The following is a 17,659-nucleotide window of genomic DNA, read 5'->3' on the forward strand; positions in this document are numbered from 1 at the left end:
ATGCTGAAATTCATATGGAGACACAGAAGACCTCGAATAGCCAAAGCAATCCTGTACAACAAAAACAAAGCCGGAGGCATCACAATACCAGTTTTCAGGACATACTACAGGGCAGTTGTTATCAAAACAGCATGGTACTGGTACAGAAACAGATGGATAGACCAATGGAACAGAATAGAAATACCAGAAATCAATCCAAACATCTACAGCCAACTTATATTTGACCAAAGATCCAAAACTAATCCCTGGAATAAGGACAGCCTATTCAATAAATGGTGCTGGGAAAATTGGATTTCCACGTGCAGAAGCTTGAAGCAAGACCCACACTTTTCACCTTACACAAAAATTCACTCAACATGGATTAAAGACTTAAATCTACGACCCAAAACCATCAAATTATTAGAGAGCATTGGAGAAACCCTGCAAGATATAGGTACAGGCAAAGACTTCTTGGAAAAGACACCAGGAGCACAGGCAGTCAAAACCAAAATTAACATTTGGGATTGCTTCAAATTGAGAAGTTTCTGTACTTCAAAAGAAACAGTCAGGAAAGTGAAGAGGCAACCGACAGAATGGGAAAAAATATTTGCAAACTATACTACAGATAAAGGGTTGATAACCAGAATCTACAAAGAAATCAAGAAAACCCACAACAACAAAACAAACAACCCACTTAAGAGATGGGCCAAGGACCTCAATAGACATTTTTCGAAAGAGGAAATCCAAATGGCCAACAGACACATGAAAAAATGTTCAAGATCACTAGCAATCAGAGAAATGCAAATCAAAACCACAATGAGGTTTCACCTCACCTCGGTGAGAATGGCTCACATTCAGAAATCTACCAACAACAGATGCTGGAGAGGATGTGGGGAAAAAGGGACACTAACCCACTGTTGGTGGGAATGCAAACTGGTTAAGCCACTATGGAAGTCAGTCTGGAGATTCCTCAGAAACCTGAACATAACCCTACCATACAACCCAGCCATCCCACTCCTTGGAATTTACCCAAAGGAAATTAATTTGGCAAATAAAAAAGCCATCTGCATATTAATGTTTATTGCAGCTCAATTCACAATAGCTAAGACCTGGAACCAACCCAAATGCCCATCAACAGTAGACTGGATAAAGAAATTTGGGACATGTACTCCATAGAATACTATACAGCAGTAAGAAACAATGAAACCCAGTCATTTGCAACAAGATGGAGCAATCTGGAAAACATCATGTTGAGTGAATTAAGCCAGTCCCAAAGAGACAAATATCATTTGTTTTCCCTGATCAGCGACAACTGAGCACCAAAGGGGAAACCTGTTGAAGTAAAATGGACACTATAAGAAACAATGACCTGATCAGCTCTTGTCCTGACTCTAGATGTACAATGTAATACTTTATCCTTTTTAGTATTTGTTGTTGTTGTTGTTGTTGTTCTAGTACTAGTGGTTGAACTTTGTAATTAACACACAATTATTCTTAGGTGTTTAAATTTTAACTGAAAAGTGATCCCTGTTAAATTTCAGAGTGGAAAAAGAGAGGGAGGAGATATACAATTTGGGACATGCTCAATCGGACTTGCCCCAAATGGTAGAGTTAGAAATGTGCCAGGGGATTCCAATACAATCCCATCAAGGTGGCATGTACCAATGCCATCTCACTAGTCCAAGTGATCAATTTCAGTTCACATTCGATGGCTCTGATAGGTCTAAGAGTCAAAGGGATCACACAAACAAGACAAGTGTCTGCTAATACTAACTGATAGAATCAAAAAGGGAGAGAAGGATCCAACATGGGAAGTGGGATACATAGCAGACTCATAGAATGGCAGATGTCCTAAACAATACTCTGGCCTCAGAATCAGCCCTTAAGGCATTCGGATCTGGCTGAAGAGCCCATGAGAGTATTGTAGGCATGGAAAGCCAAGAAACCATGGAAAAGAAAAAAAAGAAGACCTAAATGAAAGATCTCTGTGAGTGAGATCCCAGTGGAAAGAATGGGGCCATCAAAAAGGAGGTACCTTTCTCTGAAGGGAGGAGAAAACTTCCACTTTGACTATGACCCTACCGCAATAAGATCAAAGTCAGCGAACTCTAAAGGCTTCCATAGCCCTGGCAACTCATGACTAGAGCCTAGGGAGATTACTGACGCCATGAACAGGAGTGTCAAATTGTTAAGTCAGCAACAGAAGTCACTGTGCACTTACATCCCATGTGGGATCTGTCCTTAATGTATTGTCTAATGTGCAGTGATGCTATAACTAGTACTGAAACAGTATTTTTACACTTTGTGTTTCTGCGTGGGTACAAACTGATGAGATCTTTACTAATTATATACTGAATCGATCTTCTGTATATAAAGATAATTGGAAATGAAAAAACAAACCTGGTGTTAAATTGGAAATGGCATAGAAAATTAATTAATTTAAAAAAAATATTATGTAGGATCTCTGTCATTAATGTGCTGTACACTGTTATTTAATGCTATAACTAGTACTCCAACAGTATTTTTTTCACTTTGTGTTGCTATATGGGGACAAACTGTTGAAATCTTTACCTAATATGTACTAAACTGATCTTCTGTATATAAAGAGAATTGAAAATGAATCTTGATGTGAATGGAAGGAGAGAGGGAGCAGGAAAGGGGAGGGTTGCGGTGGGAGGGAAGTTATGGGAAGGGGGAAGCCATTGTAGCCCATAAGCTGTACTTTGGAAATTTACATTCATTAAATAAAAGTTTAATAAATGAAAAAAAAAGTCCTGCAAAAAAAAAAGAAATTATAGTATATATGCACTATGGAATGCCACACAGCAGTAAAAGAAAAATGAAATCCTGTCATTTGCAACAAAAAGGATGCAACTGGAAACCATTATGCTTAGTAAAATAAGCTAGTCCCCAAAATACATATGTTTTCCTGGATCTGTGGTAACTAATAGAGTACCAAAAATGTAATGTGTAAGATTGAAATTGAGGAGCCAGCACTGCGGCATAGCGGGTAAAGCCACCGCCTGCAGTGCCTGCATCCCATACGGGGGCCAGTTCGTGTCCCAGCTGCTCCACTTTCGATCCAGCCCTCTGCTGTAGCCTGGGAAAGCAATAGAAGATGGCCCAAGTCCTTAGGCCCCTGCACTTTCATGGGAGACCTGGAAGAAGCTCTTGGCTCCTGGCTTCAGATCAGCTCAGCTCCAGCCATTGCTGCCATTTGGGGAGTGAACCAGTGGATGGAAGACTCACTCTCTCTCTCTCTCACTCTCTCTCTCTCCCTCCCTCTCTCTCTCTCTCTCTCTCTCTTTCTGCCTCTCCTTCTCTCTGTGTCACTCTGACTTTCAAATAAATAAAAAAAACTTTTCAAAAAATTGAAATTGAGATTTTGAGATTTGATGATCTTTTACAGCCCTTGTCTCTACTATTTAGGAATAGCATTTTGTATCTCCTATTTGTTGAACACTTTACTTGGTATAGTGTTAATCTTATGAGTATAAAGTAAATTGAAAGTTGATCATTGTAAAAATTATATATATACTTATTTTTGACAGGCAGAGTGGACAGTGAGAGAGAGAGACAGAGAGAAAGGTCTTCCTTTTGCCGTTGGTTCACCCTCCAATGGCCGCCACGGCCAGCACGCTGCGGCCAGCGCACCGCACTGATCCGAAGCCAGGAGCCAGGTGCTTCTCCTGGTCTCCCATGTGGGTGCAGGGCCCAAGGACTTGGGCCATCCTCCACTGCACTCCCGGGCCACGGCAGAGAGCTGGCCTGGAACAACGGCAACCGGGACAGAATCCGGTGCCCCGACCGGGACTAGAACCCGGTGTGCCAGCGCCGCAAGGCAGAGGATTAGCCTATTGAGCCGTGGTGCCAGCTGGAATAAACCTTGCTATTTTACCTCCCACTAAAAAAAAAAGAAAGAAAGAAAATTATATATATATATATATATATATATATATATATATATATACTGAATCGATATTCTGTATATAAAGATAATTGAAAATGAAAAAAAAATTTGGGGTCAAATTTGAAATTACATAGAAAATTATTCAATTTTTTTTTAAATATCATGTAGGATCTCTGTCATTAATGTGATGTACACTGTTATTTAATGCTATAACTAGTACTCCAACAGTATTTGCGGGTTGGGAGGGAAGTTATGTGGGGGAAAGCCATTGTAATCCATAAGCTGTACTTTGGAAATTTATATTCATTAAATAAAAGATTAAAAAAATTAAGAGAAGGAATAAAAAAAAAAGGAGGAGGAAGGGTTGGAGCATGGGCAGAAGTGAGGTTAGGTTGGGAAGTTTCACTACATTCCTAAATCTGTACATATGAAATATATAAACTTTGTTTACCTTAAACAAAAATTTTTTAAAAGACTCCATGAAGGATAATCTCATGTTTCAGCATATAGTGCATTGGGAGTATTTTTTTAATAGCCACAATTAGAGGATATCAAAACAGATCACAGTAAAACAAACTGTAAGACCCAACATACATGTTGCTTCACTTTTCTAAATATAATATTTATAAAATGAGACTTCACAATCACTCTGAATCTTGACACTGGGTCAAATTCTTTGCTTATTCCCTTTTATCAGCTGTCAGCATTCAGACTACAGGCTTATCCTGTGTCTGTGCAAATTCAAAGATCAGTGCTCCCAAGGTAACCAACCAAAAGGGAGTCTCTGGCCCTCTTAGTCCTACCTTTTGACTAAAAACTTAGTAAAAGTGATGGCTCACAGCATTAAATACTACAAACATGGTTACTGAGCAAGCACTTTACACATATTAGCTTATTCAATCCCTTAACCATCCTCAATGCTACCATTTTCCCAATTTTATAACCAAGAAAGCTGAAGCACAGAAGCATTATATAACAAATCCAAAGCAACATAGCTAGGCAAAAGCAGCACCAGGACTAAAGCCAGCTTAAAACAAAATGTTCTGTTGCCTCTGCACTCCTCTTCATTCTGTCAGTTAAACTTGACTGAATGCCTCCTATATGCTGAGTACTGTTTAAGCAAATTAAAGAATAAGAACAGTGGCTGCCATCATGCAATAGTGGGTAAAGCTTCTGCCTGTGATGCTGGCATCCCATCTGGGCACCAATCCATGCCCCAGCTGCTCCACTTCCAATTCAGCTCCCTGCTAAAGGCCTAAGGAAAGCAGTGCAAGAAGGCACAGGTGTTTGGGCCCCTGCCATCCATGTAAGAGAACCAGATGAAGCTCCTAGCTCCTGGCTCCTATCTTTGGCTTGGCCTAGCTCTAGCCATTACATCCATCTGGAAAATCAACCAGTGATGGAAGATATCTCTCCTCCCCCCTTCCTCTGTAACTCAGAATTTCAAAATAAATAAATAAAACTTATAGAGCATTGAATCTGTAAATTGCTTTCGGAAGCCAGGAACCAGGTGCTTAGAATGGACATTTTGATGATATTGATTCTTCCAATCCATAAACATGGCAGATTTTTCCATTTTTTTGTATCTACTTCTATTTCTTTAATGTTTTATAATTCTCATCATAGAGATTCTTTACATCCTTGGTTAAATTTATTCCAAGGTACTTGATTGTTTTTGTGGCTATTGTGAATGGGATTGATCTTAGAAGTTCTTTCTCAGCCATGGCATTGTCTGTGTATACAAAGGCTGTTGATTCTTGTGCATTAATTTTATATCCTGCTACCTGACTAAACTCTTCTATGAGTTCCAATAGTCTCTTAGTGGAGTTCTTTGGATTCCCTAAATAATCGTATCATCTGCAAAGAGGGATAGTTTTACTTCTTCCTTCCCAATTTGTATCCCTTTGATTTCTTTTTCTTGCCTAATGGCTCTGGCTAAAACTTCCAATACTATATTGAATAGCAATGGTGAGAGTGGGCATCCCTGTCTGGTGCCGGATCTCAATGGGAATGCTTCCTACTTTTCCTCATTCAATATGATGCTGGCCGTGGGTTTGTCATAAATTGCCTTGATTGTGTTGTTACTCCACTTTTGATTTGGCTTTCTGCTAAGATGCCTGAAAAGTAACAGATGGAGGCTCAAGTGCTCATGTCCCTGCCGCCCACGTGGGAGACACGGATGGAATGCCCAGCTTTGTCCTAGGGCAGCCTCAGCTGTTGTGGCCATTTGGGGAGTGAACCAGCAGATGGAAGATCTCTATCACTGTCTCCCCCCACGGTGACTTTCAAATAAATAATCTCACTAAGGAAAAACAAAATACCCCTGTAGAGGCACTAGTAAAATTCTGTTGCCATTCAAAAAGGAGGAGGAATGGGGATTTGGCACGGTAGTTAAGAGGCCACTTGGAATGTCCATGTCCCAAATCAGAGTGCCTGGGTTCAAGGCCAAGCTATGCTTCCGATTCCAGCTACCTGGAATGGGAATTCTGGGAGACAGCAGGTGATGGTTCCAGTAGTTGTGTCCCTGCCATCTACATGACAGACAAGGACTGAGTTCCTGGCTCCCAACTGTTTGGGGAGTGAACCAGAGCATATGACATTTTCTCTCTCTCCCTTCCCTTCTAACTTTCTTACCTCCCTTCTCTCCCTCCAACCCAATAAAATACAAAGAAATTTAAAATAAAAGGAAAGGATTGTTTCTAAATAGGAAATTTTAAAAGTTCTCATAGGGAAAGTAATCTTGACCTCAACCTTGAAAAATGAGTTAGGGAATTTGTTCTAGACAGAAGCTTTGGCAACAATGCATAAGAGAAAAATCAGAAAGGGCAGTCTGATTACAGCATCAGGTGTGCAGGTATGGAAAACAGGTGGAAGAGAGGTTATCTCCTTGCTTTGTTTTGCTTGCTGGGATAAATCAAAACACACCTCCCCAGTCAGCCAAGGCTGAACAAATTTCTCTAGCTTGGTGAGTGGCCATATAGCAGATACTTGATGAGCACAAACTCAGGAGCCAAGCACATTGGATTCCAATCTGGCCTCCACCACTTATTGTTATTCTATAAAGTGGGCACTATAAGGTATTTCATAATGTTCTTTCAAGGATTTAAGGAGATAATACCCCCGAAAAAGAATTTTATTTTTTTAAATAGGGCCAGCATTGTGGCACAGCAGATTAAGCCACTACCTGTGATGTTGGTATCCACATGAATGCTGTTTCAAGCCCCACTTCTTTTTTTTTTTTTTTTTTTTTTTTTTTTGGACAGGTAGAGTTATAGACAGTGAGAGAGAGACAGAGAGAAAGGTCTTCCTTCTATTGGTTCACTCCCCTAATGGCCGCTACGGCCAGCACTGCACCAATCTGAATGCTTCCTCCTGGTCTCCCATGCGGTACAGGGCCCAGGCACTTGGGCCATCCTCCGCTGCCCTCCCGGGCCACAGCAGAGAGCTGGACTGGAAGAGGACCAACCGGGACTAGTACCCAGTGCCCCAACCGGGACTAGAACCCTGGGTGCCAGCGCCACAGGCGGAGGATTAGCCAAGTGAGCCACGGCTCCTGCCCAAGCCCCACTCTGATCCAGCTCCTTGCTAACATGCCTGGGAAGGCAGAAGGTGGCCAAATACTTGGGTCCCTACCTTGCATGTGGGAGACCTGGAAGAAGCTCCTGGCTTCTATTTTCAGCCTGGTGCAGTCCTAGCCATTGTTGTCATTTGGGGAGTGAACCAGCAGATGGAAGATCTCTGTCTCAGTCTCTTTCTCCCTCTCTATGACTCTGCCTTTTGTGTGAATAAATAAAATATTTTTAGAGTGAGGCACTGAATGCCTCTTTGGATTTGTTTGGCAGTTCTGTGGACTCTAACAGAGGACATGGCAGCACGGGGGACTGGACACCAATGATGGCATCAAGAGCAACTGGAATGAGGTTGTTGCTAACTTTGATTATAAGAATTTAAGGCAGTCTCTTCTTCAGAATTTCTATGCTTATGGTTTTGAGATGCCTTCAGCTAATCAGCAAAAGGCTATCATTCCTGGCATGGAAGATCCAAAAGATGATTCTGGCACTTGGAGACTACATGGGAGCAACTTGTGATGCCTGAATTGGTGCAACAGTAGACATGAAATGCAAAAATTGCAGCCTGAAACACCACATATTGTTGTTTGTACCCCAGAAAGAGTATTTGATATAGTAAACAGAAGATAATCTTTCTCCAAAATGGATCAAAATGTTTTGGATTAAGCAGAAGAAATGTTGGCCCAAGGATTTAAGGATCAAACCGGTGAGATTTTTTGAAAATTAAATACCAGGCCGGCACCATGGCTCACTTGGTTAATCCACCGCCTGCGGCGCCGGCATCCCATATGGGCGCTAGTTCTGTGCCGGTTGCCCCTCTTAAAAACAGTCCAGCTCTCTGCTGTGGCCCGGGAGTGCAGTGGAGGATGGCCCAGGTCCTTGGGCCCTGCACCCGCATGGGAGACCAGGAGGAGCACCTGGCTCCTGGCTTCAGATCGGCGCAGTGCTGACAGTAGCAGCCATTTGGGTGAACCAGCAGAGGGAGGACCTTTCTCTCTGTCTCTCTCTGTCTCTGTCTCTGTCTCTCTCTCTCTCTCGAGGTCTGTAACTCTACCTGCCAAATAAATTGTTAAAATTAAATTAAATTAAATGCCAGTTTTCAGGTCATGTGCTGCTTTCTGCCTCAAGCCAATCGATGTGGTAGAAGTGACCAAAAAAAAAAAATCATGAGAGATATAATTCAAATTCTGGTGAAGAAGGAAGCACTGACCCATGGAAGAATCCAACAGTTCTACGTTAATATTGAAAGAGAGGAACAGAAGTTGGATAAGCTTTGTGACTTGTAGGAAAGAACACCCATTTTGCAGGCCATCATTTTTCTCAATACAAGGTGCAAAGTGGACTGGATCACTGAGACAATGCATGCCAGGGACTTCCCAGTTTCTGCTCGGCATGGTGACATGCACCAGAAGCAAAGAGATGTCATCATCAGACAATTGCGATGAGAGTCAAGCTGGGTACTGAACACTGCTGACTTGTTGGCTCATGGGACTCATGTACAAGTGTCTTTGGTTATAACTACTATCTGTCCAGCAATCGTGAAAACCGTATTCAAAGAATTGGCAGAGGGGGGTGGATTTGAAAGAAAGGTGTGGCTTGCTTTGTTATTGAATAAGACAAGAGAATTCTTCAAGACATTGAGGCTTTCTACAATACTACAGAGGCGGAAATGTCCGTGACTATGGCCAACCTTATTGAATTCCTGCAGTGAGATAGTTTTGAATGCAGGGCTCCCTATTGTTGAACCCCCAGTCACAACATGAACTGTGCATCCCCCTTTGAATGAATATATACCTATGGGCTCCATAAGAAGCAAAGTAGAATTTACTTAGTTTTAATGACTATATCTTTTTTTTTTTTTTTGGACAGGCAGAGTTAGACAGTGAGAGACAGAGAGAAAGGTCTTCCTTCCGTTGGTTCACCCCCCAGATGGCCGCCACAGCCGGCACGCTGCGCCAATCCGAAGCCAGGAGCCAGGTGCTTCCTCCAGGTCTCCCATGCGGGTGCAGGGCCCAAGGACCTGGGCCATCCTCCACTGCACTTCCGGGCCACAGCAGAGAGCTGGACTGTTTTTAAGAGCAGCAACTGGGACATAATCCGGCACCCCGACCGGGACTAGAACCCAGAGTACCAGCGCCGCAGGCGGAGGATTAGCCTAGTGAGCCGCAGCACCGGCCTAATGACTATATCTTAAAGAGTTTCTTGGAAAAGGCTTAATAAACGAACAACAAAATACACCACAAGTTCAAGCAGGATAGAAGGAGGAATATTTTGTGGTAGACTCTAATAGAGCAGAACATTAAACCTACTGTTCTCTGAGGATAAAAATTAGCAATGGACTTCTATGTTATTTGGCATTTTTTACAAGATCTGGAAAGGCAATATTTCCAAATTTGTAGATGGTATTAAGTTCTTCCAACTCATGAAATGCTAAGCCAACAGGAACAAATCTTGTGACTGGGATGAGAATTGGTACCTGAACTGCAGTGTGGGCCAATATTAAAGACATTTGCTTAAAGAAAATTAACTCAAATATACCTATAATTTGAGAAACTCTGAGTTGTGGTTAGGTAGAAAAGAAATCCAAGAATTATTACACATTAAAAAAAGAAAAGCTTTTAAGATAGCAGCTCAATATATTTGTCTTAGCAAAAGCCCAGGAAAAAATAAAAAAGCTTCGAAAATAATAAAGTGTTATTCTGCCCTTTCATAAAAATTCTATCACCTGAATGAAGAATTCTATGTGCACTTCTATATCTTTTGAAGTCTCTAATTGCTCTCATAAATGTCCAAAGTGGGAAACTAAAAAATGTTAAAGTATATGATTAAAAATTTTCCATTTTTCCTTGGACTTCAAGTACAATAACCTAAGTTTAAAAAGAATACTGTATTACTCTGTGCCTTTGGTGGGTAGATCACTTTTGATTCACCATATTCTTTAACTCAGAGCCTCCATGCTGTTTTTAAAAGAAGCTGTATGGATTTACATTCTCACCAAGAGTACATAGGATTTCCTTTTCCCCTCAAGTATGACCAACACCTGTTATCCCTTGTATGCTTGATAATAACCTTCCAAATAGGTCTGAGGTGACATCTCATTACAGTCTGAATTTGCATTTCTCTGATGATTAGTCATATTGAACACTCTTTCATCTACCTGTTGGTCATTTATAACATTTCTTTGGGAGAAATCTCTTTAAATCCTTTGTTCATTTTTGGATCAGTTGATTTGTTTATTGCTATTGAGTTGTGTGAATTCCTTATGTATTTTGGATATTAACCCCTTATCCTATACATAGTTTGCAAATATTCTCTCTTGTTCTGTAGGTTGCTTTTCAACTTGTGTATTATACTATATATCATTCACAATAACAAAGATATAGAATCCACCTACAGTGAGTGTATATCCACACAGAGAGAGAGAGAAAAAGAGAGAAGGGAATTGCTATTCTGGATTAAAAAGAAAGAAACATTGCCATTTGCAACATAGATGAGCCCACTGGACATCATGCTAAGTGAAATAAGCCTGATACAAAGACAAATACTATATGATCTCCTCTACATATCAAATTTTTAAAGTCTAACTCATAGAATCAGGGAATAGAATGGTGATTGCCAGGGGTTAAAGGTGGGGGTAATAAGGAGTCCAGCTTTATTTTTCTCCCTATCACATTTCCTTAGCCCCACTGACCAAATGGTCCATCATGTTCCATTGCTATGTGGTGCTATTTTAAACCCCATACCAGGGTCTCACGTGAGCAATTCTCTTTATATTCTCTCAACTCTGTTTTGTTGTCTACTTCTGGGCCCCCTCCATACTGATTTCATTGCTATTGATTTGACATATTTCATCGTATCTGGTAATATATGCTCTTCCTCCTTGTACTTGTTTATTTCAAAATCTACTTAGCGATTCAGAACAGACTTAGTATTCTGACATATAAATTTAAAGTAAGATTTTTGTGTTCTCAAAGTACTGCTGGAATTTTAAATTAGAATTGCATTTAATTTGTAGATAATTTATGGAAAAGTGACAAACCTATAACATTAAGAAAATCAACCATAATATGATATTTTCCAATTATTCATACCTTCTTAATTTCTTCACTCAGAATTAAAACATAGAATTTAAAATACACTACTTAAAAAAATAAAAAGAAATGTGGTTTAAGAAGATATTCCCTTAACATGCTGTATCCACCATGTCTTACAAACTAAGAAAACAAATGATTTCCAAGAGACATTAATGTCTAGACCTATAAGCAAGTTAGGCTGATCATTCCATAGTCAGTTAATTTATATTTTTCATACTTATTTCTTTGTTTGAAAGTAGAATGAGAGGGGGGGAGAGAGAAAGGGAGGGAGGCAGGAAGGAAGGAAGGAAGGAAGGGAGGAAGGAAGAGAGAGAGAGAGAGAGAGAGAGAGAGAGAGAGACTGACCTTCCATCCCCTGGTTCACTCCCTAATACATGGTTCACACCCCTGTTTCCCATATGGATGGCAGGAACCCAAGTACTTGGGTCATCATCTCCTGCCTCCCAGGATGCGTTAGCAGAACGTTCTATCAGAATCACAAGTGAGGCCGGCGCCGCAGCTCAATAGGCTAATCCTCCGCCTGCAGCGCCAGCACACCAGTTTCTAGTCCCGGTCAGGGCACCGAATTCTGTCCCGGTTGCCCCTCTTCCAGGCCAGCTCTCTGCTGTGGCCCGGGAAGGCAGTGGAGGATGGCCCAAGTCCTTGGGCCCTGCACCCGCATGGGAGACCAGGAGAAGCACCTGGCTCCTGCTGGATCAGCACGGTGCACCAGCCGCAGCGGCCATTGGAGGGTGAACCAATGGCAAAAGGAAGACCTTTCTCTCTGTCTCTCTCTCTCACTATCCACTCTGCCCGTCAAAAAAAAAAAAAAAAAAGAATCAGAAGTGAGACTCAATCCCACGCACTTCAATATGGAATCAAGGTGTCCGATCCAGTGCCTTAACCTGCTGGATGACAAGACCTACCCTCATAATCAGTTAAGGGAAATTGAGGTTTCCAGAGTGTGTGCTCTCTGAGGTTAAGGTCACAGAGGAAAATTCTTTCATCTATTATCAGACCCTCTGTGCTGTTGTCAGGCGCTAATGTGAGTCTCACATATCAAGATTCCACAGTCAGCTTCAGGCACACGAATATACAAATGGAACACTTTTCAAATACCCTGGCCTCTAGAAGTTCATTTGCCTTAAAAAAGCAGGTTTATATAACTGTGGAAACAGATTTTCAAGGAAATCCACTTCTTACAAAGGCATAATGAATGTCTTACAAAGATATAACGAATGTTGATTGAGGGGTGGGGAATGGAGGCATTAAAAACAAAGCCCTTCTCAGCTGAAAATCTGTTCATTTTATGAGAAGAAAAACGTAGTTTCTAAAATGTTGTTCAGAATCCCAGAACATATCCCTGTTTGATTTTTTTTTATTGGGTGATGGGAGGGATATTTTTTTTCCTTCTCTGCGTCCATCAGTCCCAGTGTTATAAACCATGCACACCACTGCACATGAAAGTTTCCCAACAATCATTCACCTCATTGGAAATTTCTATTATGTCTTGAACCTACCACATATTTTGGACATACAATGAACCTACCACATGCGTTCACAGCTTCAGCTCTTCCTTCTGTTTTGAAGACTTTACCTTCCCACTCCACGTCCTATCAATGAGGCCAACTCCTACTCACTCATTAAGGCCCTAGCCACATGTTATCTGCAGTCTGTGGTTTTCCCTCATCTTCTAACCCCCAATTGCTTAGTTTTCATTTCACTTCCCTATTCTGTATCTCCCCACCTATTTCTTTGAATTTTAGTCAATATATACAAAATTCTTCAAATGGTGCTAGACACATGTAAAGCATCATATAATCACTAGCATAGTTAATACTAATTTCTGACTGTGTATGTCTGCTACCGCTTAGAGTCAAGGGCTGGGATGATGCCTCACTCATTTTCACCTCCCTAGTGCCTTACTATGAACGCAGCACACAGTAAGAACTCAAAAAAGGATCTTTGATATAATTACCCTCAAGGCAATGAGAACTGCCCAATCTGAAGCAGGGGCAAGATGGTGTCTTGACCTTCTCAACCTTACTCATTTTGAACTAAACCTTTGGCTGCTGCACTCCTCCATTGCTACGGTCAGTTGGGTGCTCTAGTCATTGCTAGAGAAATCATCTAGAATAATTGAGATACCTCCAATCTACACTATACAGGAACAGCAAGCCAAACACCCTTTGAGAACTCATTTTCAGTGGGAAAAGAAACCATTTATTTTCTAATGATTCACTGCCAGCATGTCTGATCAGTCTTGGTCAGTGAAATGCAATATTTTGGTGGCTTTATTTCCTGTAGGCAAATAGTTGGATATTTGTGGTTACTTCATTTCTGGCCAAAATCAATTGTGCTTGATGCAGCGATAGAGGGAATTAATCACACGTACCCAACCAATATCCACAATAACTTTTTTTTAATTTGAGAAGAATTAAATCACTCTTCCTAATACCACTCATGTTTATGACCTAAGATGTCAATATATCATGCTTTCAACCGAATCAATTTTCTGCTGAAATAAATGCATTGCCCTTCTTTCTCAACTCAATTCTGTGGAGCCTGTCTTCAAACATTACTCTGAAAGTAAAAAATACATTTTCAATATTTCTCATCTAGAGATCCAAATCATGTTCAGATGAGTTATAAACCTCAGTCTCCTAACTAGAAATGTAGTCTTGTACCTATATGAAGGGCAAAGAGAACATATCTTTGTGCTAATCAATGAACTTATGTATACATATTTTCATCTATCCTAATAAAAAATAATGCTTTGATCCCTAAATGTGTGGTGTAAAGAGGGAGCTGTAGAGAGATTGAAACCACTAACTTAAGTCATCTCTACCAGCACTAACTTCAGAAACAGCCCATTCTCTAACCCCAATGGGATCCCATTGCCTACTGAGGGAGGATGTTTAAGTGCTAGCATCCCTTGTTGCAAGTCTACATGGTTCCCAGCAAACCACCACACCCAGAGAATTCTAGGAACTCCAAGGACATCGAAGAAGAGGGAAGCTCGATCCTCCTAGGCTTAACTCTGGTTCCAATGCAGTGGCCACACTGTTTCCAGTGAGAACTCCGTCAACCAATAGCCCTTGAGATTTTTATCTTTCAGGAGAAGGAAGCCACTTTAAAAAGTTGCATGATCATTTCAAACTGTGCCATATTCTATTTCCCAAGATACTGAAGTCTGCAAAAAAAGAAATCCCCAACACATAGACATCAGAAAGTATTCAAGTGGTTCAGAGGCTCAATTTATTTCTGAGTATCCATTGAATTGATTCTATTTGAACTTGAGTTTTCTATGAAGTATATTTGATTTTTCAGCCTTCTGGGATTCTTTTTCACTGCCCTGTATTACCTTGTCCATTCAGGTTAGGCAGAAACTGCACAGCCATCAGTAATGAGAAGATATAAATATTATATACATATAAACCAGTGCACAGTTTATTCCTAATATGCACTTTCTATTAACTTTTTGAAGAGCCCTTGTATGCATGGATTTCAAAAAATTTTATACCAAAATTAACCTGTCTTTTAATTCTATTTTCCATGAATTTTTGAAGTACTCATATATATACAAGCTCAGAACATTTCTGAATAACTGGGTTAAAGTCCTTCTACTACATACAAGCCCTGTGGCTACAGGGTTAAGTCTTAAAACTGATGCAACTGTTTTTCACAGGAGTCTTTGTAAGACTGTGGTCTAGGGATGATGATAGATGCAAATGGACTTTGGGAGATGAGGCATAAACATGACAGTCTATGGTCTTTGGAGACTGTAAAGGGGAAGTGGTCATTGACTTAACTTCTACAAAAAAAAAAAAAAACTGAAACCAATCTGGTGTCCCATGCACTAGTGTTTTCAGAAGTAAAAAGAGAAAAAATACAATAAAAACAGAAAGAGACCTATATCCCTAATGAACACTGATGTAAAAATACTCAACAAAATACAAGCAAAACAACTCCAACACAGCAAAAAGATCATCCAAAAACAAACAGAAAGAAAAGCAAAACAAAACAACAACAAAAAAGATCATTCACTCAAGTGCGATTTATCCCATAGATGAATCAACATACACAAAGCAATATATGTAGTACATCAACAAGATGAAAGATGAAAAATCATATTATCCCAATAGATGCAGAGAAAGCATTTGACAAAATACAACATATTTTCATGGTTAAAAAAAAAAAACACACTTCAAATAATCGGGTATAGAAGGGACATATCTCAACACAATAAAGGCAATATATGACAAGGCTATAGCCAGCATCATACTGAGCAGAAAAAAGCTGGGAACATTTCTAGTAAAACCTGGAACCAGAGGCAGGCGGCCGCCCTCTCCCGGCCGTGCAGCCCTAGGAACTCGTGGGCAGGTGGGTCCCCCGTGGGCTGTAATTTCCCGGCCTGCTCCTCCTCTGCCGTCCCTTGCTGGCGCAAGGCTGGCTGAGGGGCGGCGGCGGGCAGGGGAGGCCGGGAGGGCGAGTGAGGCACCCCTGGGGACACCCTGCGCTACGGTGTGTTAGCCGACCCTGGTCCAGCCCGACCCTGCTGGCGTGCCTTGCACTTTTCCGGGCCGTGGACCGGCAGCCGTGAGATGCTTGGGTTGAGGGCCGTGCTGCAGTGAGGGGGGCTCACAGGGTGTTGGGCTTGCGAAGCAAAACCTATGGTGGTCTTCATGGAAGAAATAAGGAACTTGGCTGTGTTATCCTGCCTCAGAGAACAAATTCATCTTTGCAGACCTAGCCTGGGTTGCTGCCTTTGAAAACAAGGAAAGGTCAGTAGAGTATCAGCCACAGCACAGCATGGAATTTCCAGAGAGGTCTTACTTCAAAACTTCATAAAGAGCAAGAACACATGGACTTCTGCAAGGGAGATTGAACTGGCCTGAGTGAAGGAGAGGATAATGTGTGCCCTTCCTGTAACTAACACCAAAGAGGTCAGGTGGCAGAAGGTCTTATATGAGCAACAGCCTTTCCCTGATAACTACGTGGACCGGAGGTTCCTGGAAGAGCTCCGGAAAAATATCTATGCCCGGAAATACCAATACTGGGCTGTGGTATTTGAGTCCAGTGTTGTGGTACAGCAGCTCTGCAGTGTCTGTGTTTTTGTGGTTATTTGGTGGTATATGGATGAGGGTCTTCTGGCACCTCACTGGCTTTTTGGGACTGGCCTGGCTTCTTCATTGATTGGGTACGTTTTGTTCAATCTCATTGATGGAGGTGAAGGGCGGAAGAAGAGTGGGCGGACCCGGTGAGCTGACCTGAAGAGTGCTCTGGTTTTCATTACTTTCACTTATGGTTTTTCACCAGTGCTAAAGACCCTTACAGAATCTGTCAGCACTGACACCATCTATGCCATGTCCGTTTTCATGCTCTTAGGCCACCTCATCTTCTTTGATTATGGTGCCAATGCTGCCATTGTGTCCAGCACATGGCCTTGAACATGGCCATCTTCGCTTCTGTCTGCCTAGCCTTACACCTTCCCCGGTCCCTGAATGCCTTCATCATGGTGACGTTTGCCATCCAGATTTTTGCCCTGTGGCCCATGTTGCAGAAGAAACTGAAGGCATGAACTCCCCGCAGTTATGTGGGGGTCACACTGCTTTTTGCATTTTCAACCTTGGGAGGCCTGCTGTCCATTAGTGTTGTGGGAGCCATACTCTTTGCCCTTCTGCTGATTTCTATCTCGTGTCTCTGCCCTTTCTACCTCATTTGCCTGCAGCTTTTTAAGGAAAATATTCACGGGTCTTGGGATGAAGCTGAAATCAAAGAAGACTTGTCCAGGTTCCCCAGCTAAATCAGGGACCATTATCATATTGTTAAAGCAAGCTAACAGATTAGCCTTCTAACAAATACAAAATTTGAAGGAAGAATGCCATTCTGGAAGCAGCAGACTGATGTAAGAGAACAGAGGTCAAAAGAAAAACAGAAAGGCCGGCGCCGTGGCTTAACAGGCTAATCCTCCGCCTTGCGGCGCCGGCACACCGGGTTCTAGTCCTGGTCGGGGCGCCAGATTCTATCCCGGTTGCCCCTCTTCCAGGCCAGCTCTCTGCTATAGCCCGGGAGTGCAGTGGAGGATGGCCCAAGTCCTTGGGCCCTGCACCCGCATGGGAGACCAG

At 41.7% G+C, this 17,659-nt stretch overlaps 2 pseudogenes; both read left to right on the top strand.

The window, feature by feature from the left end:
• Positions 1–9,169, top strand: part of LOC133770581 (eukaryotic initiation factor 4A-II-like) — a 35,660-nt pseudogene extending 26,491 nt beyond the window's left edge.
• A 6,992-nt stretch (positions 9,170–16,161) lies between these two features.
• LOC133769572 (phosphatidylinositol N-acetylglucosaminyltransferase subunit C-like) lies at positions 16,162–17,337 on the top strand (annotated as a pseudogene).
• Positions 17,338–17,659: the final 322 nt, after the last annotated feature.

The sequence above is a fragment of the Lepus europaeus genome, chromosome 11 (assembly GCF_033115175.1).
Source record: "Lepus europaeus isolate LE1 chromosome 11, mLepTim1.pri, whole genome shotgun sequence".
Taxonomy (NCBI): Eukaryota; Metazoa; Chordata; class Mammalia; order Lagomorpha; family Leporidae; genus Lepus; species Lepus europaeus.